We start from the raw sequence: 21,725 nt of genomic DNA on the forward strand, positions 1-21,725 counted from the left end.
CCGGGGCCTGGAGCCTGCCTCCCAGCCCACCCCCGACCCCCGACCCCCGACCCCCACCCCCACGCGGCCCAGGGTTCCAGAAGCCGGCGGCACCCCGGCGTCACCAACGTACGGGCACCCTCCCATCCCGGGACTCCCCAGCCCCCGGCGCCGCCGGGGCTCCCAGGTGGCGTGGGGGGTGCGTCGGGGCGCTTGCGCCGAGTGCTCAGCGCCCCCCAGCGCCCGCCCGCCGCCCTAGGCCTGGCGCAGCCGGCCACCTGGCCTTCCGTCCTCTTCTCTGCTGTGCTCTCCTCCGCTCGGCTCTGCTCCCCTCGGCTCCGCTCCGCTCCACCCAACCTCGCTCCCAGCCGGCCCGAGGACAAGGGCGACGCCACACACCAGCCCAGACGAAGCCGCCCCGACCCGAGCGCCTTCCTCCGCCAGGCTTCCCCTCTCCACTCCACCCACCCCCACCAGGCTCTGACCCAGAGACTCGAGGGGCAGGCTCACCTACACAGATACACGGACACCCAGGCAAACACAGGGACAGACTCAGACGGAGGGACCTCTGGACAGACGGGAAGAACGCAGAGCCGGAGAGACAGACCCTCCATCCCCCCAACAACTCCCCCCCTCCCCCCCCCCCCAGACACGGTGACCCTGACCGGGATGCGGACAGAGACACGGGTGCACGCAGCACTGACACACTCTACACACACACAGAGGCACCCACACCAACCCGGACAAGACACCACACGCCCAGGAGGCTGCGGTGGCCCGGCACCTGTCCCCGGCGGGAGGGTCGTGGTGCTGGGGCGGGGCTTTGGCCTAGGTGGTGGCGCCCTGGAGCTGGCGGAGGAGCCCGGGGAGCCCGAGGACTTGCAGCCCAGGTGTCAGGCGTCCCGTTCCGCTGCCATTCCTGCCCAACACCCCGTCAGGCCTGGGGGCCTGCGAGGGTTTCTTTCTCTGGTCTGGTCCTTTGGGGTGGGGGGTGGGGGGTAGGGTGCCCGGGGACCTCTCTTGGCCCGGTGTGGGGCGCCGCCGGTCTTGCTGAGCGAGAGAGTCTCGCTGTGGCCTTCGCTGCGCCCTTGAGACGGAGCGTGGAGCCGGGTGCCCACGGCGCCGCGGGAAGCCCAGGGCGGTCGGCCTTCTGGCGTCCGGGGCACCTGAGCCCGGGCGCGCTGCCCCAGGGGCAAAGGGGAGGTTGTCGGTGAGAAGGAAGGGAATGCCCTTCTGGGCGGAGTGGAGCCCAGGTCCCGAGGAGAGAAGTGGTGGTGGCGGGGGTGGCGGTTGGGGTCGGCGGAGCCCAGGTCTCGGGGCGGGGCGCCGGGAGGGAGGGGGGCGGGGCGGCTGCCGGTTGGCTTGGGAGCTGGGGGCAGCCCGGGGGCCTGGCCAGGGGAAACAGGGCCCAGGGCCCGGGCCCAGGGCTGCGACCCAGGGCCTCGGAAGCTGATGCCCGCCGAAGGAGCCCGAGCCCGGGGAGGAGGCCCGCTCCTCCCTCGGGCTTCCTGCCCCATACCACCCCACCCCCCCGCCCCCCCGCCCTCCTCCTCCTCCTCCCTCCTCCCACAGCCCGGCCCCCTGGCCCCTCCCCGCGTGCACAGCCGAGGTCCTCACCCCGGTCCTCACCCCTTCCCCTGCGTCCGGCCCCTGAGCCCCCTCCAATATTGCCCCGCCCTGCCAGCAGCCCCCGCAGTCCCGGCGGAGGCGCGGGTGGGCCTTGTGGCGTGGAGGTGGAAAGGCTGCGTTGTGGCCGCCTGCCCGTGCAGCGGGCCGCCCTTTCGGGGCCAGGGGCCCGCGGTGCTGGGGCTGCGGTGGCCAGGGGTCCGGGGGCCAGGGGCTGAGGCGTTCAGGGAGTGTTTGGAGGCAGCCGCCTTGGGCAGGGCGCCCGGCGGTGGCGGCCAAGGGCCAGGGAAGGAGGCCGAAGGGGGAAAGAAAAGAAGAAGGCCCAAGAAGAAAAAAGCCTACAGCACCCGGTATTCCCAGGCGGTCTCCCATCCAAGTACTAACCAGGCCCGACCCTGCTTAGCTTCCGAGATCAGACGAGATCGGGCGCGTTCAGGGTGGTATGGCCGTAGACGCCTGCCGCTGCAGCTGGGCGCCCTAAGAGCCTGCTGAGCGCTTTCCTGGCCTCGGTGCGCGCCGCGGCACCCCCCTCCGCCTACCCGGGGCCTGGAGCCTGCCTCCCAGCCCACCCCCGACCCCCGACCCCCGACCCCCACCCCCACGCGGCCCAGGGTTCCAGAAGCCGGCGGCACCCCGGCGTCACCAACGTACGGGCACCCTCCCATCCCGGGACTCCCCAGCCCCCGGCGCCGCCGGGGCTCCCAGGTGGCGTGGGGGGTGCGTCGGGGCGCTTGCGCCGAGTGCTCAGCGCCCCCCAGCGCCCGCCCGCCGCCCTAGGCCTGGCGCAGCCGGCCACCTGGCCTTCCGTCCTCTTCTCTGCTGTGCTCTCCTCCGCTCGGCTCTGCTCCCCTCGGCTCCGCTCCGCTCCACCCAACCTCGCTCCCAGCCGGCCCGAGGACAAGGGCGACGCCACACACCAGCCCAGACGAAGCCGCCCCGACCCGAGCGCCTTCCTCCGCCAGGCTTCCCCTCTCCACTCCACCCACCCCCACCAGGCTCTGACCCAGAGACTCGAGGGGCAGGCTCACCTACACAGATACACGGACACCCAGGCAAACACAGGGACAGACTCAGACGGAGGGACCTCTGGACAGACGGGAAGAACGCAGAGCCGGAGAGACAGACCCTCCATCCCCCCAACAACTCCCCCCCTCCCCCCCCCCCCCCAGACACGGTGACCCTGACCGGGATGCGGACAGAGACACGGGTGCACGCAGCACTGACACACTCTACACACACACAGAGGCACCCACACCAACCCGGACAAGACACCACACGCCCAGGAGGCTGCGGTGGCCCGGCACCTGTCCCCGGCGGGAGGGTCGTGGTGCTGGGGCGGGGCTTTGGCCTAGGTGGTGGCGCCCTGGAGCTGGCGGAGGAGCCCGGGGAGCCCGAGGACTTGCAGCCCAGGTGTCAGGCGTCCCGTTCCGCTGCCATTCCTGCCCAACACCCCGTCAGGCCTGGGGGCCTGCGAGGGTTTCTTTCTCTGGTCTGGTCCTTTGGGGTGGGGGGTGGGGGGTAGGGTGCCCGGGGACCTCTCTTGGCCCGGTGTGGGGCGCCGCCGGTCTTGCTGAGCGAGAGAGTCTCGCTGTGGCCTTCGCTGCGCCCTTGAGACGGAGCGTGGAGCCGGGTGCCCACGGCGCCGCGGGAAGCCCAGGGCGGTCGGCCTTCTGGCGTCCGGGGCACCTGAGCCCGGGCGCGCTGCCCCAGGGGCAAAGGGGAGGTTGTCGGTGAGAAGGAAGGGAATGCCCTTCTGGGCGGAGTGGAGCCCAGGTCCCGAGGAGAGAAGTGGTGGTGGCGGGGGTGGCGGTTGGGGTCGGCGGAGCCCAGGTCTCGGGGCGGGGCGCCGGGAGGGAGGGGGGCGGGGCGGCTGCCGGTTGGCTTGGGAGCTGGGGGCAGCCCGGGGGCCTGGCCAGGGGAAACAGGGCCCAGGGCCCGGGCCCAGGGCTGGGACCCAGGGCCTCGGAAGCTGATGCCCGCCGAAGGAGCCCGAGCCCGGGGAGGAGGCCCGCTCCTCCCTCGGGCTTCCTGCCCCATACCACCCCCCCCCCCGCCCCCCCGCCCTCCTCCTCCTCCTCCCTCCTCCCACAGCCCGGCCCCCTGGCCCCTCCCCGCGTGCACAGCCGAGGTCCTCACCCCGGTCCTCACCCCTTCCCCTGCGTCCGGCCCCTGAGCCCCCTCCAATATTGCCCCGCCCTGCCAGCAGCCCCCGCAGTCCCGGCGGAGGCGCGGGTGGGCCTTGTGGCGTGGAGGTGGAAAGGCTGCGTTGTGGCCGCCTGCCCGTGCAGCGGGCCGCCCTTTCGGGGCCAGGGGCCCGCGGTGCTGGGGCTGCGGTGGCCAGGGGTCCGGGGGCCAGGGGCTGAGGCGTTCAGGGAGTGTTTGGAGGCAGCCGCCTTGGGCAGGGCGCCCGGCGGTGGCGGCCAAGGGCCAGGGAAGGAGGCCGAAGGGGGAAAGAAAAGAAGAAGGCCCAAGAAGAAAAAAGCCTACAGCACCCGGTATTCCCAGGCGGTCTCCCATCCAAGTACTAACCAGGCCCGACCCTGCTTAGCTTCCGAGATCAGACGAGATCGGGCGCGTTCAGGGTGGTATGGCCGTAGACGCCTGCCGCTGCAGCTGGGCGCCCTAAGAGCCTGCTGAGCGCTTTCCTGGCCTCGGTGCGCGCCGCGGCACCCCCCTCCGCCTACCCGGGGCCTGGAGCCTGCCTCCCAGCCCACCCCCGACCCCCGACCCCCGACCCCCACCCCCACGCGGCCCAGGGTTCCAGAAGCCGGCGGCACCCCGGCGTCACCAACGTACGGGCACCCTCCCATCCCGGGACTCCCCAGCCCCCGGCGCCGCCGGGGCTCCCAGGTGGCGTGGGGGGTGCGTCGGGGCGCTTGCGCCGAGTGCTCAGCGCCCCCCAGCGCCCGCCCGCCGCCCTAGGCCTGGCGCAGCCGGCCACCTGGCCTTCCGTCCTCTTCTCTGCTGTGCTCTCCTCCGCTCGGCTCTGCTCCCCTCGGCTCCGCTCCGCTCCACCCAACCTCGCTCCCAGCCGGCCCGAGGACAAGGGCGACGCCACACACCAGCCCAGACGAAGCCGCCCCGACCCGAGCGCCTTCCTCCGCCAGGCTTCCCCTCTCCACTCCACCCACCCCCACCAGGCTCTGACCCAGAGACTCGAGGGGCAGGCTCACCTACACAGATACACGGACACCCAGGCAAACACAGGGACAGACTCAGACGGAGGGACCTCTGGACAGACGGGAAGAACGCAGAGCCGGAGAGACAGACCCTCCATCCCCCCAACAACTCCCCCCCTCCCCCCCCCCCCCAGACACGGTGACCCTGACCGGGATGCGGACAGAGACACGGGTGCACGCAGCACTGACACACTCTACACACACACAGAGGCACCCACACCAACCCGGACAAGACACCACACGCCCAGGAGGCTGCGGTGGCCCGGCACCTGTCCCCGGCGGGAGGGTCGTGGTGCTGGGGCGGGGCTTTGGCCTAGGTGGTGGCGCCCTGGAGCTGGCGGAGGAGCCCGGGGAGCCCGAGGACTTGCAGCCCAGGTGTCAGGCGTCCCGTTCCGCTGCCATTCCTGCCCAACACCCCGTCAGGCCTGGGGGCCTGCGAGGGTTTCTTTCTCTGGTCTGGTCCTTTGGGGTGGGGGGTGGGGGGTAGGGTGCCCGGGGACCTCTCTTGGCCCGGTGTGGGGCGCCGCCGGTCTTGCTGAGCGAGAGAGTCTCGCTGTGGCCTTCGCTGCGCCCTTGAGACGGAGCGTGGAGCCGGGTGCCCACGGCGCCGCGGGAAGCCCAGGGCGGTCGGCCTTCTGGCGTCCGGGGCACCTGAGCCCGGGCGCGCTGCCCCAGGGGCAAAGGGGAGGTTGTCGGTGAGAAGGAAGGGAATGCCCTTCTGGGCGGAGTGGAGCCCAGGTCCCGAGGAGAGAAGTGGTGGTGGCGGGGGTGGCGGTTGGGGTCGGCGGAGCCCAGGTCTCGGGGCGGGGCGCCGGGAGGGAGGGGGGCGGGGCGGCTGCCGGTTGGCTTGGGAGCTGGGGGCAGCCCGGGGGCCTGGCCAGGGGAAACAGGGCCCAGGGCCCGGGCCCAGGGCTGGGACCCAGGGCCTCGGAAGCTGATGCCCGCCGAAGGAGCCCGAGCCCGGGGAGGAGGCCCGCTCCTCCCTCGGGCTTCCTGCCCCATACCACCCCCCCCCCCCGCCCCCCCGCCCTCCTCCTCCTCCTCCCTCCTCCCACAGCCCGGCCCCCTGGCCCCTCCCCGCGTGCACAGCCGAGGTCCTCACCCCGGTCCTCACCCCTTCCCCTGCGTCCGGCCCCTGAGCCCCCTCCAATATTGCCCCGCCCTGCCAGCAGCCCCCGCAGTCCCGGCGGAGGCGCGGGTGGGCCTTGTGGCGTGGAGGTGGAAAGGCTGCGTTGTGGCCGCCTGCCCGTGCAGCGGGCCGCCCTTTCGGGGCCAGGGGCCCGCGGTGCTGGGGCTGCGGTGGCCAGGGGTCCGGGGGCCAGGGGCTGAGGCGTTCAGGGAGTGTTTGGAGGCAGCCGCCTTGGGCAGGGCGCCCGGCGGTGGCGGCCAAGGGCCAGGGAAGGAGGCCGAAGGGGGAAAGAAAAGAAGAAGGCCCAAGAAGAAAAAAGCCTACAGCACCCGGTATTCCCAGGCGGTCTCCCATCCAAGTACTAACCAGGCCCGACCCTGCTTAGCTTCCGAGATCAGACGAGATCGGGCGCGTTCAGGGTGGTATGGCCGTAGACGCCTGCCGCTGCAGCTGGGCGCCCTAAGAGCCTGCTGAGCGCTTTCCTGGCCTCGGTGCGCGCCGCGGCACCCCCCTCCGCCTACCCGGGGCCTGGAGCCTGCCTCCCAGCCCACCCCCGACCCCCGACCCCCGACCCCCACCCCCACGCGGCCCAGGGTTCCAGAAGCCGGCGGCACCCCGGCGTCACCAACGTACGGGCACCCTCCCATCCCGGGACTCCCCAGCCCCCGGCGCCGCCGGGGCTCCCAGGTGGCGTGGGGGGTGCGTCGGGGCGCTTGCGCCGAGTGCTCAGCGCCCCCCAGCGCCCGCCCGCCGCCCTAGGCCTGGCGCAGCCGGCCACCTGGCCTTCCGTCCTCTTCTCTGCTGTGCTCTCCTCCGCTCGGCTCTGCTCCCCTCGGCTCCGCTCCGCTCCACCCAACCTCGCTCCCAGCCGGCCCGAGGACAAGGGCGACGCCACACACCAGCCCAGACGAAGCCGCCCCGACCCGAGCGCCTTCCTCCGCCAGGCTTCCCCTCTCCACTCCACCCACCCCCACCAGGCTCTGACCCAGAGACTCGAGGGGCAGGCTCACCTACACAGATACACGGACACCCAGGCAAACACAGGGACAGACTCAGACGGAGGGACCTCTGGACAGACGGGAAGAACGCAGAGCCGGAGAGACAGACCCTCCATCCCCCCAACAACTCCCCCCCTCCCCCCCCCCCCAGACACGGTGACCCTGACCGGGATGCGGACAGAGACACGGGTGCACGCAGCACTGACACACTCTACACACACACAGAGGCACCCACACCAACCCGGACAAGACACCACACGCCCAGGAGGCTGCGGTGGCCCGGCACCTGTCCCCGGCGGGAGGGTCGTGGTGCTGGGGCGGGGCTTTGGCCTAGGTGGTGGCGCCCTGGAGCTGGCGGAGGAGCCCGGGGAGCCCGAGGACTTGCAGCCCAGGTGTCAGGCGTCCCGTTCCGCTGCCATTCCTGCCCAACACCCCGTCAGGCCTGGGGGCCTGCGAGGGTTTCTTTCTCTGGTCTGGTCCTTTGGGGTGGGGGGTGGGGGGTAGGGTGCCCGGGGACCTCTCTTGGCCCGGTGTGGGGCGCCGCCGGTCTTGCTGAGCGAGAGAGTCTCGCTGTGGCCTTCGCTGCGCCCTTGAGACGGAGCGTGGAGCCGGGTGCCCACGGCGCCGCGGGAAGCCCAGGGCGGTCGGCCTTCTGGCGTCCGGGGCACCTGAGCCCGGGCGCGCTGCCCCAGGGGCAAAGGGGAGGTTGTCGGTGAGAAGGAAGGGAATGCCCTTCTGGGCGGAGTGGAGCCCAGGTCCCGAGGAGAGAAGTGGTGGTGGCGGGGGTGGCGGTTGGGGTCGGCGGAGCCCAGGTCTCGGGGCGGGGCGCCGGGAGGGAGGGGGGCGGGGCGGCTGCCGGTTGGCTTGGGAGCTGGGGGCAGCCCGGGGGCCTGGCCAGGGGAAACAGGGCCCAGGGCCCGGGCCCAGGGCTGCGACCCAGGGCCTCGGAAGCTGATGCCCGCCGAAGGAGCCCGAGCCCGGGGAGGAGGCCCGCTCCTCCCTCGGGCTTCCTGCCCCATACCACCCCACCCCCCCGCCCCCCCGCCCTCCTCCTCCTCCTCCCTCCTCCCACAGCCCGGCCCCCTGGCCCCTCCCCGCGTGCACAGCCGAGGTCCTCACCCCGGTCCTCACCCCTTCCCCTGCGTCCGGCCCCTGAGCCCCCTCCAATATTGCCCCGCCCTGCCAGCAGCCCCCGCAGTCCCGGCGGAGGCGCGGGTGGGCCTTGTGGCGTGGAGGTGGAAAGGCTGCGTTGTGGCCGCCTGCCCGTGCAGCGGGCCGCCCTTTCGGGGCCAGGGGCCCGCGGTGCTGGGGCTGCGGTGGCCAGGGGTCCGGGGGCCAGGGGCTGAGGCGTTCAGGGAGTGTTTGGAGGCAGCCGCCTTGGGCAGGGCGCCCGGCGGTGGCGGCCAAGGGCCAGGGAAGGAGGCCGAAGGGGGAAAGAAAAGAAGAAGGCCCAAGAAGAAAAAAGCCTACAGCACCCGGTATTCCCAGGCGGTCTCCCATCCAAGTACTAACCAGGCCCGACCCTGCTTAGCTTCCGAGATCAGACGAGATCGGGCGCGTTCAGGGTGGTATGGCCGTAGACGCCTGCCGCTGCAGCTGGGCGCCCTAAGAGCCTGCTGAGCGCTTTCCTGGCCTCGGTGCGCGCCGCGGCACCCCCCTCCGCCTACCCGGGGCCTGGAGCCTGCCTCCCAGCCCACCCCCGACCCCCGACCCCCGACCCCCACCCCCACGCGGCCCAGGGTTCCAGAAGCCGGCGGCACCCCGGCGTCACCAACGTACGGGCACCCTCCCATCCCGGGACTCCCCAGCCCCCGGCGCCGCCGGGGCTCCCAGGTGGCGTGGGGGGTGCGTCGGGGCGCTTGCGCCGAGTGCTCAGCGCCCCCCAGCGCCCGCCCGCCGCCCTAGGCCTGGCGCAGCCGGCCACCTGGCCTTCCGTCCTCTTCTCTGCTGTGCTCTCCTCCGCTCGGCTCTGCTCCCCTCGGCTCCGCTCCGCTCCACCCAACCTCGCTCCCAGCCGGCCCGAGGACAAGGGCGACGCCACACACCAGCCCAGACGAAGCCGCCCCGACCCGAGCGCCTTCCTCCGCCAGGCTTCCCCTCTCCACTCCACCCACCCCCACCAGGCTCTGACCCAGAGACTCGAGGGGCAGGCTCACCTACACAGATACACGGACACCCAGGCAAACACAGGGACAGACTCAGACGGAGGGACCTCTGGACAGACGGGAAGAACGCAGAGCCGGAGAGACAGACCCTCCATCCCCCCAACAACTCCCCCCCTCCCCCCCCCCCCCAGACACGGTGACCCTGACCGGGATGCGGACAGAGACACGGGTGCACGCAGCACTGACACACTCTACACACACACAGAGGCACCCACACCAACCCGGACAAGACACCACACGCCCAGGAGGCTGCGGTGGCCCGGCACCTGTCCCCGGCGGGAGGGTCGTGGTGCTGGGGCGGGGCTTTGGCCTAGGTGGTGGCGCCCTGGAGCTGGCGGAGGAGCCCGGGGAGCCCGAGGACTTGCAGCCCAGGTGTCAGGCGTCCCGTTCCGCTGCCATTCCTGCCCAACACCCCGTCAGGCCTGGGGGCCTGCGAGGGTTTCTTTCTCTGGTCTGGTCCTTTGGGGTGGGGGGTGGGGGGTAGGGTGCCCGGGGACCTCTCTTGGCCCGGTGTGGGGCGCCGCCGGTCTTGCTGAGCGAGAGAGTCTCGCTGTGGCCTTCGCTGCGCCCTTGAGACGGAGCGTGGAGCCGGGTGCCCACGGCGCCGCGGGAAGCCCAGGGCGGTCGGCCTTCTGGCGTCCGGGGCACCTGAGCCCGGGCGCGCTGCCCCAGGGGCAAAGGGGAGGTTGTCGGTGAGAAGGAAGGGAATGCCCTTCTGGGCGGAGTGGAGCCCAGGTCCCGAGGAGAGAAGTGGTGGTGGCGGGGGTGGCGGTTGGGGTCGGCGGAGCCCAGGTCTCGGGGCGGGGCGCCGGGAGGGAGGGGGGCGGGGCGGCTGCCGGTTGGCTTGGGAGCTGGGGGCAGCCCGGGGGCCTGGCCAGGGGAAACAGGGCCCAGGGCCCGGGCCCAGGGCTGGGACCCAGGGCCTCGGAAGCTGATGCCCGCCGAAGGAGCCCGAGCCCGGGGAGGAGGCCCGCTCCTCCCTCGGGCTTCCTGCCCCATACCACCCCCCCCCCCGCCCCCCCGCCCTCCTCCTCCTCCTCCCTCCTCCCACAGCCCGGCCCCCTGGCCCCTCCCCGCGTGCACAGCCGAGGTCCTCACCCCGGTCCTCACCCCTTCCCCTGCGTCCGGCCCCTGAGCCCCCTCCAATATTGCCCCGCCCTGCCAGCAGCCCCCGCAGTCCCGGCGGAGGCGCGGGTGGGCCTTGTGGCGTGGAGGTGGAAAGGCTGCGTTGTGGCCGCCTGCCCGTGCAGCGGGCCGCCCTTTCGGGGCCAGGGGCCCGCGGTGCTGGGGCTGCGGTGGCCAGGGGTCCGGGGGCCAGGGGCTGAGGCGTTCAGGGAGTGTTTGGAGGCAGCCGCCTTGGGCAGGGCGCCCGGCGGTGGCGGCCAAGGGCCAGGGAAGGAGGCCGAAGGGGGAAAGAAAAGAAGAAGGCCCAAGAAGAAAAAAGCCTACAGCACCCGGTATTCCCAGGCGGTCTCCCATCCAAGTACTAACCAGGCCCGACCCTGCTTAGCTTCCGAGATCAGACGAGATCGGGCGCGTTCAGGGTGGTATGGCCGTAGACGCCTGCCGCTGCAGCTGGGCGCCCTAAGAGCCTGCTGAGCGCTTTCCTGGCCTCGGTGCGCGCCGCGGCACCCCCCTCCGCCTACCCGGGGCCTGGAGCCTGCCTCCCAGCCCACCCCCGACCCCCGACCCCCGACCCCCACCCCCACGCGGCCCAGGGTTCCAGAAGCCGGCGGCACCCCGGCGTCACCAACGTACGGGCACCCTCCCATCCCGGGACTCCCCAGCCCCCGGCGCCGCCGGGGCTCCCAGGTGGCGTGGGGGGTGCGTCGGGGCGCTTGCGCCGAGTGCTCAGCGCCCCCCAGCGCCCGCCCGCCGCCCTAGGCCTGGCGCAGCCGGCCACCTGGCCTTCCGTCCTCTTCTCTGCTGTGCTCTCCTCCGCTCGGCTCTGCTCCCCTCGGCTCCGCTCCGCTCCACCCAACCTCGCTCCCAGCCGGCCCGAGGACAAGGGCGACGCCACACACCAGCCCAGACGAAGCCGCCCCGACCCGAGCGCCTTCCTCCGCCAGGCTTCCCCTCTCCACTCCACCCACCCCCACCAGGCTCTGACCCAGAGACTCGAGGGGCAGGCTCACCTACACAGATACACGGACACCCAGGCAAACACAGGGACAGACTCAGACGGAGGGACCTCTGGACAGACGGGAAGAACGCAGAGCCGGAGAGACAGACCCTCCATCCCCCCAACAACTCCCCCCCTCCCCCCCCCCCCCAGACACGGTGACCCTGACCGGGATGCGGACAGAGACACGGGTGCACGCAGCACTGACACACTCTACACACACACAGAGGCACCCACACCAACCCGGACAAGACACCACACGCCCAGGAGGCTGCGGTGGCCCGGCACCTGTCCCCGGCGGGAGGGTCGTGGTGCTGGGGCGGGGCTTTGGCCTAGGTGGTGGCGCCCTGGAGCTGGCGGAGGAGCCCGGGGAGCCCGAGGACTTGCAGCCCAGGTGTCAGGCGTCCCGTTCCGCTGCCATTCCTGCCCAACACCCCGTCAGGCCTGGGGGCCTGCGAGGGTTTCTTTCTCTGGTCTGGTCCTTTGGGGTGGGGGGTGGGGGGTAGGGTGCCCGGGGACCTCTCTTGGCCCGGTGTGGGGCGCCGCCGGTCTTGCTGAGCGAGAGAGTCTCGCTGTGGCCTTCGCTGCGCCCTTGAGACGGAGCGTGGAGCCGGGTGCCCACGGCGCCGCGGGAAGCCCAGGGCGGTCGGCCTTCTGGCGTCCGGGGCACCTGAGCCCGGGCGCGCTGCCCCAGGGGCAAAGGGGAGGTTGTCGGTGAGAAGGAAGGGAATGCCCTTCTGGGCGGAGTGGAGCCCAGGTCCCGAGGAGAGAAGTGGTGGTGGCGGGGGTGGCGGTTGGGGTCGGCGGAGCCCAGGTCTCGGGGCGGGGCGCCGGGAGGGAGGGGGGCGGGGCGGCTGCCGGTTGGCTTGGGAGCTGGGGGCAGCCCGGGGGCCTGGCCAGGGGAAACAGGGCCCAGGGCCCGGGCCCAGGGCTGGGACCCAGGGCCTCGGAAGCTGATGCCCGCCGAAGGAGCCCGAGCCCGGGGAGGAGGCCCGCTCCTCCCTCGGGCTTCCTGCCCCATACCACCCCCCCCCCCCGCCCCCCCGCCCTCCTCCTCCTCCTCCCTCCTCCCACAGCCCGGCCCCCTGGCCCCTCCCCGCGTGCACAGCCGAGGTCCTCACCCCGGTCCTCACCCCTTCCCCTGCGTCCGGCCCCTGAGCCCCCTCCAATATTGCCCCGCCCTGCCAGCAGCCCCCGCAGTCCCGGCGGAGGCGCGGGTGGGCCTTGTGGCGTGGAGGTGGAAAGGCTGCGTTGTGGCCGCCTGCCCGTGCAGCGGGCCGCCCTTTCGGGGCCAGGGGCCCGCGGTGCTGGGGCTGCGGTGGCCAGGGGTCCGGGGGCCAGGGGCTGAGGCGTTCAGGGAGTGTTTGGAGGCAGCCGCCTTGGGCAGGGCGCCCGGCGGTGGCGGCCAAGGGCCAGGGAAGGAGGCCGAAGGGGGAAAGAAAAGAAGAAGGCCCAAGAAGAAAAAAGCCTACAGCACCCGGTATTCCCAGGCGGTCTCCCATCCAAGTACTAACCAGGCCCGACCCTGCTTAGCTTCCGAGATCAGACGAGATCGGGCGCGTTCAGGGTGGTATGGCCGTAGACGCCTGCCGCTGCAGCTGGGCGCCCTAAGAGCCTGCTGAGCGCTTTCCTGGCCTCGGTGCGCGCCGCGGCACCCCCCTCCGCCTACCCGGGGCCTGGAGCCTGCCTCCCAGCCCACCCCCGACCCCCGACCCCCGACCCCCACCCCCACGCGGCCCAGGGTTCCAGAAGCCGGCGGCACCCCGGCGTCACCAACGTACGGGCACCCTCCCATCCCGGGACTCCCCAGCCCCCGGCGCCGCCGGGGCTCCCAGGTGGCGTGGGGGGTGCGTCGGGGCGCTTGCGCCGAGTGCTCAGCGCCCCCCAGCGCCCGCCCGCCGCCCTAGGCCTGGCGCAGCCGGCCACCTGGCCTTCCGTCCTCTTCTCTGCTGTGCTCTCCTCCGCTCGGCTCTGCTCCCCTCGGCTCCGCTCCGCTCCACCCAACCTCGCTCCCAGCCGGCCCGAGGACAAGGGCGACGCCACACACCAGCCCAGACGAAGCCGCCCCGACCCGAGCGCCTTCCTCCGCCAGGCTTCCCCTCTCCACTCCACCCACCCCCACCAGGCTCTGACCCAGAGACTCGAGGGGCAGGCTCACCTACACAGATACACGGACACCCAGGCAAACACAGGGACAGACTCAGACGGAGGGACCTCTGGACAGACGGGAAGAACGCAGAGCCGGAGAGACAGACCCTCCATCCCCCCAACAACTCCCCCCCTCCCCCCCCCCCCCAGACACGGTGACCCTGACCGGGATGCGGACAGAGACACGGGTGCACGCAGCACTGACACACTCTACACACACACAGAGGCACCCACACCAACCCGGACAAGACACCACACGCCCAGGAGGCTGCGGTGGCCCGGCACCTGTCCCCGGCGGGAGGGTCGTGGTGCTGGGGCGGGGCTTTGGCCTAGGTGGTGGCGCCCTGGAGCTGGCGGAGGAGCCCGGGGAGCCCGAGGACTTGCAGCCCAGGTGTCAGGCGTCCCGTTCCGCTGCCATTCCTGCCCAACACCCCGTCAGGCCTGGGGGCCTGCGAGGGTTTCTTTCTCTGGTCTGGTCCTTTGGGGTGGGGGGTGGGGGGTAGGGTGCCCGGGGACCTCTCTTGGCCCGGTGTGGGGCGCCGCCGGTCTTGCTGAGCGAGAGAGTCTCGCTGTGGCCTTCGCTGCGCCCTTGAGACGGAGCGTGGAGCCGGGTGCCCACGGCGCCGCGGGAAGCCCAGGGCGGTCGGCCTTCTGGCGTCCGGGGCACCTGAGCCCGGGCGCGCTGCCCCAGGGGCAAAGGGGAGGTTGTCGGTGAGAAGGAAGGGAATGCCCTTCTGGGCGGAGTGGAGCCCAGGTCCCGAGGAGAGAAGTGGTGGTGGCGGGGGTGGCGGTTGGGGTCGGCGGAGCCCAGGTCTCGGGGCGGGGCGCCGGGAGGGAGGGGGGCGGGGCGGCTGCCGGTTGGCTTGGGAGCTGGGGGCAGCCCGGGGGCCTGGCCAGGGGAAACAGGGCCCAGGGCCCGGGCCCAGGGCTGCGACCCAGGGCCTCGGAAGCTGATGCCCGCCGAAGGAGCCCGAGCCCGGGGAGGAGGCCCGCTCCTCCCTCGGGCTTCCTGCCCCATACCACCCCACCCCCCCGCCCCCCCGCCCTCCTCCTCCTCCTCCCTCCTCCCACAGCCCGGCCCCCTGGCCCCTCCCCGCGTGCACAGCCGAGGTCCTCACCCCGGTCCTCACCCCTTCCCCTGCGTCCGGCCCCTGAGCCCCCTCCAATATTGCCCCGCCCTGCCAGCAGCCCCCGCAGTCCCGGCGGAGGCGCGGGTGGGCCTTGTGGCGTGGAGGTGGAAAGGCTGCGTTGTGGCCGCCTGCCCGTGCAGCGGGCCGCCCTTTCGGGGCCAGGGGCCCGCGGTGCTGGGGCTGCGGTGGCCAGGGGTCCGGGGGCCAGGGGCTGAGGCGTTCAGGGAGTGTTTGGAGGCAGCCGCCTTGGGCAGGGCGCCCGGCGGTGGCGGCCAAGGGCCAGGGAAGGAGGCCGAAGGGGGAAAGAAAAGAAGAAGGCCCAAGAAGAAAAAAGCCTACAGCACCCGGTATTCCCAGGCGGTCTCCCATCCAAGTACTAACCAGGCCCGACCCTGCTTAGCTTCCGAGATCAGACGAGATCGGGCGCGTTCAGGGTGGTATGGCCGTAGACGCCTGCCGCTGCAGCTGGGCGCCCTAAGAGCCTGCTGAGCGCTTTCCTGGCCTCGGTGCGCGCCGCGGCACCCCCCTCCGCCTACCCGGGGCCTGGAGCCTGCCTCCCAGCCCACCCCCGACCCCCGACCCCCGACCCCCACCCCCACGCGGCCCAGGGTTCCAGAAGCCGGCGGCACCCCGGCGTCACCAACGTACGGGCACCCTCCCATCCCGGGACTCCCCAGCCCCCGGCGCCGCCGGGGCTCCCAGGTGGCGTGGGGGGTGCGTCGGGGCGCTTGCGCCGAGTGCTCAGCGCCCCCCAGCGCCCGCCCGCCGCCCTAGGCCTGGCGCAGCCGGCCACCTGGCCTTCCGTCCTCTTCTCTGCTGTGCTCTCCTCCGCTCGGCTCTGCTCCCCTCGGCTCCGCTCCGCTCCACCCAACCTCGCTCCCAGCCGGCCCGAGGACAAGGGCGACGCCACACACCAGCCCAGACGAAGCCGCCCCGACCCGAGCGCCTTCCTCCGCCAGGCTTCCCCTCTCCACTCCACCCACCCCCACCAGGCTCTGACCCAGAGACTCGAGGGGCAGGCTCACCTACACAGATACACGGACACCCAGGCAAACACAGGGACAGACTCAGACGGAGGGACCTCTGGACAGACGGGAAGAACGCAGAGCCGGAGAGACAGACCCTCCATCCCCCCAACAACTCCCCCCCTCCCCCCCCCCCCCCAGACACGGTGACCCTGACCGGGATGCGGACAGAGACACGGGTGCACGCAGCACTGACACACTCTACACACACACAGAGGCACCCACACCAACCCGGACAAGACACCACACGCCCAGGAGGCTGCGGTGGCCCGGCACCTGTCCCCGGCGGGAGGGTCGTGGTGCTGGGGCGGGGCTTTGGCCTAGGTGGTGGCGCCCTGGAGCTGGCGGAGGAGCCCGGGGAGCCCGAGGACTTGCAGCCCAGGTGTCAGGCGTCCCGTTCCGCTGCCATTCCTGCCCAACACCCCGTCAGGCCTGGGGGCCTGCGAGGGTTTCTTTCTCTGGTCTGGTCCTTTGGGGTGGGGGGTGGGGGGTAGGGTGCCCGGGGACCTCTCTTGGCCCGGTGTGGGGCGCCGCCGGTCTTGCTGAGCGAGAGAGTCTCGCTGTGGCCTTCGCTGCGCCCTTGAGACGGAGCGTGGAGCCGGGTGCCCACGGCGCCGCGGGAAGCCCAGGGCGGTCGGCCTTCTGGCGTCCGGGGCACCTGAGCCCGGGCGCGCTGCCCCAGGGGCAAAGGGGAGGTTGTCGGTGAGAAGGAAGGGAATGCCCTTCTGGGCGGAGTGGAGCCCAGGTCCCGAGGAGAGAAGTGGTGGTGGCGGGGGTGGCGGTTGGGGTCGGCGGAGCCCAGGTCTCGGGGCGGGGCGCCGGGAGGGAGGGGGGCGGGGCGGCTGCCGGTTGGCTTGGGAGCTGGGGGCAGCCCGGGGGCCTGGCCAGGGGAAACAGGGCCCAGGGCCCGGGCCCAGGGCTGGGACCCAGGGCCTCGGAAGCTGATGCCCGCCGAAGGAGCCCGAGCCCGGGGAGGAGGCCCGCTCCTCCCTCGGGCTTCCTGCCCCATACCACCCCCCCCCCCGCCCCCCCGCCCTCCTCCTCCTCCTCCCTCCTCCCACAGCCCGGCCCCCTGGCCCCTCCCCGCGTGCACAGCCGAGGTCCTCACCCCGGTCCTCACCCCTTCCCCTGCGTCCGGCCCCTGAGCCCCCTCCAATATTGCCCCGCCCTGCCAGCAGCCCCCGCAGTCCCGGCGGAGGCGCGGGTGGGCCTTGTGGCGTGGAGGTGGAAAGGCTGCGTTGTGGCCGCCTGCCCGTGCAGCGGGCCGCCCTTTCGGGGCCAGGGGCCCGCGGTGCTGGGGCTGCGGTGGCCAGGGGTCCGGGGGCCAGGGGCTGAGGCGTTCAGGGAGTGTTTGGAGGCAGCCGCCTTGGGCAGGGCGCCCGGCGGTGGCGGCCAAGGGCCAGGGAAGGAGGCCGAAGGGGGAAAGAAAAGAAGAAGGCCCAAGAAGAAAAAAGCCTACAGCACCCGGTATTCCCAGGCGGTCTCCCATCCAAGTACTAACCAGGCCCGACCCTGCTTAGCTTCCGAGATCAGACGAGATCGGGCGCGTTCAGGGTGGTATGGCCGTAGACGCCTGCCGCTGCAGCTGGGCGCCCTAAGAGCCTGCTGAGCGCTTTCCTGGCCTCGGTGCGCGCCGCGGCACCCCCCTCCGCCTACCCGGGGCCTGGAGCCTGCCTCCCAGCCCACCCCCGACCCCCGACCCCCGACCCCCACCCCCACGCGGCCCAGGGTTCCAGAAGCCGGCGGCACCCCGGCGTCACCAACGTACGGGCACCCTCCCATCCCGGGACTCCCCAGCCCCCGGCGCCGCCGGGGCTCCCAGGTGGCGTGGGGGGTGCGTCGGGGCGCTTGCGCCGAGTGCTCAGCGCCCCCCAGCGCCCGCCCGCCGCCCTAGGCCTGGCGCAGCCGGCCACCTGGCCTTCCGTCCTCTTCTCTGCTGTGCTCTCCTCCGCTCGGCTCTGCTCCCCTCGGCTCCGCTCCGCTCCACCCAACCTCGCTCCCAGCCGGCCCGAGGACAAGGGCGACGCCACACACCAGCCCAGACGAAGCCGCCCCGACCCGAGCGCCTTCCTCCGCCAGGCTTCCCCTCTCCACTCCACCCACCCCCACCAGGCTCTGACCCAGAGACTCGAGGGGCAGGCTCACCTACACAGATACACGGACACCCAGGCAAACACAGGGACAGACTCAGACGGAGGGACCTCTGGACAGACGGGAAGAACGCAGAGCCGGAGAGACAGACCCTCCATCCCCCCAACAACTCCCCCCCTCTCCCCCCCCCAGACACGGTGACCCTGACCGGGATGCGGACAGAGACACGGGTGCACGCAGCACTGACACACTCTACACACACACAGAGGCACCCACACCAACCCGGACAAGACACCACACGCCCAGGAGGCTGCGGTGGCCCGGCACCTGTCCCCGGCGGGAGGGTCGTGGTGCTGGGGCGGGGCTTTGGCCTAGGTGGTGGCGCCCTGGAGCTGGCGGAGGAGCCCGGGGAGCCCGAGGACTTGCAGCCCAGGTGTCAGGCGTCCCGTTCCGCTGCCATTCCTGCCCAACACCCCGTCAGGCCTGGGGGCCTGCGAGGGTTTCTTTCTCTGGTCTGGTCCTTTGGGGTGGGGGGTGGGGGGTAGGGTGCCCGGGGACCTCTCTTGGCCCGGTGTGGGGCGCCGCCGGTCTTGCTGAGCGAGAGAGTCTCGCTGTGGCCTTCGCTGCGCCCTTGAGACGGAGCGTGGAGCCGGGTGCCCACGGCGCCGCGGGAAGCCCAGGGCGGTCGGCCTTCTGGCGTCCGGGGCACCTGAGCCCGGGCGCGCTGCCCCAGGGGCAAAGGGGAGGTTGTCGGTGAGAAGGAAGGGAATGCCCTTCTGGGCGGAGTGGAGCCCAGGTCCCGAGGAGAGAAGTGGTGGTGGCGGGGGTGGCGGTTGGGGTCGGCGGAGCCCAGGTCTCGGGGCGGGGCGCCGGGAGGGAGGGGGGCGGGGCGGCTGCCGGTTGGCTTGGGAGCTGGGGGCAGCCCGGGGGCCTGGCCAGGGGAAACAGGGCCCAGGGCCCGGGCCCAGGGCTGCGACCCAGGGCCTCGGAAGCTGATGCCCGCCGAAGGAGCCCGAGCCCGGGGAGGAGGCCCGCTCCTCCCTCGGGCTTCCTGCCCCATACCACCCCACCCCCCCGCCCCCCCGCCCTCCTCCTCCTCCTCCCTCCTCCCACAGCCCGGCCCCCTGGCCCCTCCCCGCGTGCACAGCCGAGGTCCTCACCCCGGTCCTCACCCCTTCCCCTGCGTCCGGCCCCTGAGCCCCCTCCAATATTGCCCCGCCCTGCCAGCAGCCCCCGCAGTCCCGGCGGAGGCGCGGGTGGGCCTTGTGGCGTGGAGGTGGAAAGGCTGCGTTGTGGCCGCCTGCCCGTGCAGCGGGCCGCCCTTTCGGGGCCAGGGGCCCGCGGTGCTGGGGCTGCGGTGGCCAGGGGTCCGGGGGCCAGGGGCTGAGGCGTTCAGGGAGTGTTTGGAGGCAGCCGCCTTGGGCAGGGCGCCCGGCGGTGGCGGCCAAGGGCCAGGGAAGGAGGCCGAAGGGGGAAAGAAAAGAAGAAGGCCCAAGAAGAAAAAAGCCTACAGCACCCGGTATTCCCAGGCGGTCTCCCATCCAAGTACTAACCAGGCCCGACCCTGCTTAGCTTCCGAGATCAGACGAGATCGGGCGCGTTCAGGGTGGTATGGCCGTAGACGCCTGCCGCTGCAGCTGGGCGCCCTAAGAGCCTGCTGAGCGCTCTCCTGGCCTCGGTGCGCGCCGCGGCACCCCCCTCCGCCTACCCGGGGCCTGGAGCCTGCCTCCCAGCCCACCCCCGACCCCCGACCCCCACCCCCACGCGGCCCAGGGTTCCAGAAGCCGGCGGCACCCCGGCGTCACCAACGTACGGGCACCCTCCCATCCCGGGACTCCCCAGCCCCCGGCGCCGCCGGGGCTCCCAGGTGGCGTGGGGGGTGCGTCGGGGCGCTTGCGCCGAGTGCTCAGCGCCCCCCAGCGCCCGCCCGCCGCCCTAGGCCTGGCGCAGCCGGCCACCTGGCCTTCCGTCCTCTTCTCTGCTGTGCTCTCCTCCGCTCCGCTCTGCTCCCCTCGGCTCCGCTCCGCTCCACCCAACCTCGCTCCCAGCCGGCCCGAGGACAAGGGCGACGCCACACACCAGCCCAGACGAAGCCGCCCCGACCCGAGCGCCTTCCTCCGCCAGGCTTCCCCTCTCCACTCCACCCACCCCCACCAGGCTCTGACCCAGAGACTCGAGGGGCAGGCTCACCTACACAGATACACGGACACCCAGGCAAACACAGGGACAGACTCAGACGGAGGGACCTCTGGACAGACGGGAAGAACGCAGAGCCGGAGAGACAGACCCTCCATCCCCCCAACAACTCCCCCCCTCCCCCCCCCCCCCCCAGACACGGTGACCCTGACCGGGATGCGGACAGAGACACGGGTGCACGCAACACTGACACACTCTACACACACACAGAGGCACCCACACCAACCCGGACAAGACACCACACGCCCAGGAGGCTGCGGTGGCCCGGCACCTGTCCCCGGCGGGAGGGTCGTGGTGCTGGGGCGGGGCTTTGGCCTAGGTGGTGGCGCCCTGGAGCTGGCGGAGGAGCCCGGGGAGCCCGAGGACTTGCAGCCCAGGTGTCAGGCGTCCCGTTCCGCTGCCATTCCTGCCCAACACCCCGTCAGGCCTGGGGGCCTGCGAGGGTTTCTTTCTCTGGTCTGGTCCTTTGGGGTGGGGGGTGGGGGGTAGGGTGCCCGGGGACCTCTCTTGGCCCGGTGTGGGGCGCCGCCGGTCTTGCTGAGCGAGAGAGTCTCGCTGTGGCCTTCGCTGCGCCCTTGAGACGGAGCGTGGAGCCGGGTGCCCACGGCGCCGCGGGAAGCCCAGGGCGGTCGGCCTTCTGGCGTCCGGGGCACCTGAGCCCGGGCGCGCTGCCCCAGGGGCAAAGGGGAGGTTGTCGGTGAGAAGGAAGGGAATGCCCTTCTGGGCTGAGTGGAGCCCAGGTCCCGAGGAGAGAAGTGGTGGTGGCGGGGGTGGCGGTTGGGGTCGGCGGAGCCCAGGTCTCGGGGCGGGGCGCCGGGAGGGAGGGGCGCGGGGCGGCTGCCGGTTGGCTTGGGAGCTGGGGGCAGCCCGGGGGCCTGGCCAGGGGAAACAGGGCCCAGGGCCCGGGCCCAGGGCTGGGACCCAGGGCCTCGGAAGCTGATGCCCGCCGAAGGAGCCCGAGCCCGGGGAGGAGGCCCGCTCCTCCCTCGGGCTTCCTGCCCCATACCACTCCCCCCCCCCCCCCGCCACCTGCCCCCCCGCCCCCCCCCCCCCCGCCCTCCTCCTCCTCCTCCCTCCTCCCACAGCCCGGCCCCCTGGCCCCTCCCCGCGTGCACAGCCGAGGTCCTCACCCCGGTCCTCACCCCTTCCCCTGCGTCCGGCCCCTGAGCCCCCTCCAATATTGCCCCGCCCTGCCAGCAGCCCCCGCAGTCCCGGCGGAGGCGCGGGTGGGCCTTGTGGCGTGGAGGTGGAAAGGCTGCGTTGTGGCCGCCTGCCCGTGCAGCGGGCCGCCCTTTCGGGGCCAGGGGCCCGCGGTGCTGGGGCTGCCGTGGCCAGGGGTCAGGGGGCCAGGGGCTGAGGCGTTCAGGGAGTGTTTGGAGGCAGCCGCCTTGGGCAGGGCGCCCGGCGGTGGCGGCCAAGGGCCAGGGAAGGAGGCCGAAGGGGGAAAGAAAAGAAGAAAAAAGCCTACAGCACCCGGTATTCCCAGGCGGTCTCCCATCCAAGTACTAACCAGGCCCGACCCTGCTTAGCTTCCGAGATCAGACGAGATCGGGCGCGTTCAGGGTGGTATGGCCGTAGACGCCTGCCGCTGCAGCTGGGCGCCCTAAGAGCCTGCTGAGCGCTCTCCTGGCCTCGGTGCGCGCCGCGGCACCCCCCTCCGCCTACCCGGGGCCTGGAGCCTGCCTCCCAGCCCACCCCCGACCCCCGACCCCCACCCCCACGCGGCCCAGGGTTCCAGAAGCCGGCGGCACCCCGGCGTCACCAACGTACGGGCACCCTCCCATCCCGGGACTCCCCAGCCCCCGGCGCCGCCGGGGCTCCCAGGTGGCGTGGGGGGTGCGTCGGGGCGCTTGCGCCGAGTGCTCAGCGCCCCCCAGCGCCCGCCCGCCGCCCTAGGCCTGGCGCAGCCGGCCACCTGGCCTTCCGTCCTCTTCTCT

The 21,725-nt window shown here is 72.8% G+C and overlaps 10 non-coding genes across 10 annotated transcripts; all 10 read right to left on the reverse strand.

The window, feature by feature from the left end:
* Positions 1-1,940: 1,940 nt before the first annotated feature.
* LOC123955778 lies at positions 1,941-2,059 on the reverse strand. The gene has a single exon (XR_006821348.1). It is a non-coding gene; the product is annotated as a 5S ribosomal RNA (ribosomal RNA).
* A 2,026-nt stretch (positions 2,060-4,085) lies between these two features.
* On the reverse strand, positions 4,086-4,204 carry LOC123955780. The gene has a single exon (XR_006821349.1). It is a non-coding gene; the product is annotated as a 5S ribosomal RNA (ribosomal RNA).
* A 2,026-nt stretch (positions 4,205-6,230) lies between these two features.
* LOC123955781 lies at positions 6,231-6,349 on the reverse strand. The gene has a single exon (XR_006821350.1). It is a non-coding gene; the product is annotated as a 5S ribosomal RNA (ribosomal RNA).
* A 2,025-nt stretch (positions 6,350-8,374) lies between these two features.
* LOC123955782 lies at positions 8,375-8,493 on the reverse strand. Its single transcript, XR_006821351.1, has one exon. It is a non-coding gene; the product is annotated as a 5S ribosomal RNA (ribosomal RNA).
* Positions 8,494-10,518: 2,025 nt separating this feature from the next.
* LOC123955783 lies at positions 10,519-10,637 on the reverse strand. Its single transcript, XR_006821352.1, has one exon. It is a non-coding gene; the product is annotated as a 5S ribosomal RNA (ribosomal RNA).
* A 2,026-nt stretch (positions 10,638-12,663) lies between these two features.
* LOC123955784 lies at positions 12,664-12,782 on the reverse strand. Its single transcript, XR_006821353.1, has one exon. It is a non-coding gene; the product is annotated as a 5S ribosomal RNA (ribosomal RNA).
* Positions 12,783-14,808: 2,026 nt separating this feature from the next.
* LOC123955785 lies at positions 14,809-14,927 on the reverse strand. Its single transcript, XR_006821354.1, has one exon. It is a non-coding gene; the product is annotated as a 5S ribosomal RNA (ribosomal RNA).
* A 2,026-nt stretch (positions 14,928-16,953) lies between these two features.
* On the reverse strand, positions 16,954-17,072 carry LOC123955786. The gene has a single exon (XR_006821355.1). It is a non-coding gene; the product is annotated as a 5S ribosomal RNA (ribosomal RNA).
* Positions 17,073-19,096: 2,024 nt separating this feature from the next.
* On the reverse strand, positions 19,097-19,215 carry LOC123955787. The gene has a single exon (XR_006821356.1). It is a non-coding gene; the product is annotated as a 5S ribosomal RNA (ribosomal RNA).
* Positions 19,216-21,249: 2,034 nt separating this feature from the next.
* On the reverse strand, positions 21,250-21,368 carry LOC123955789. Its single transcript, XR_006821358.1, has one exon. It is a non-coding gene; the product is annotated as a 5S ribosomal RNA (ribosomal RNA).
* Between the last annotated feature and the right edge of the window lie 357 nt (positions 21,369-21,725).

This window comes from Meles meles, chromosome 13, assembly GCF_922984935.1.
Source record: "Meles meles chromosome 13, mMelMel3.1 paternal haplotype, whole genome shotgun sequence".
NCBI classification, from domain to species: Eukaryota; Metazoa; Chordata; class Mammalia; order Carnivora; family Mustelidae; genus Meles; species Meles meles.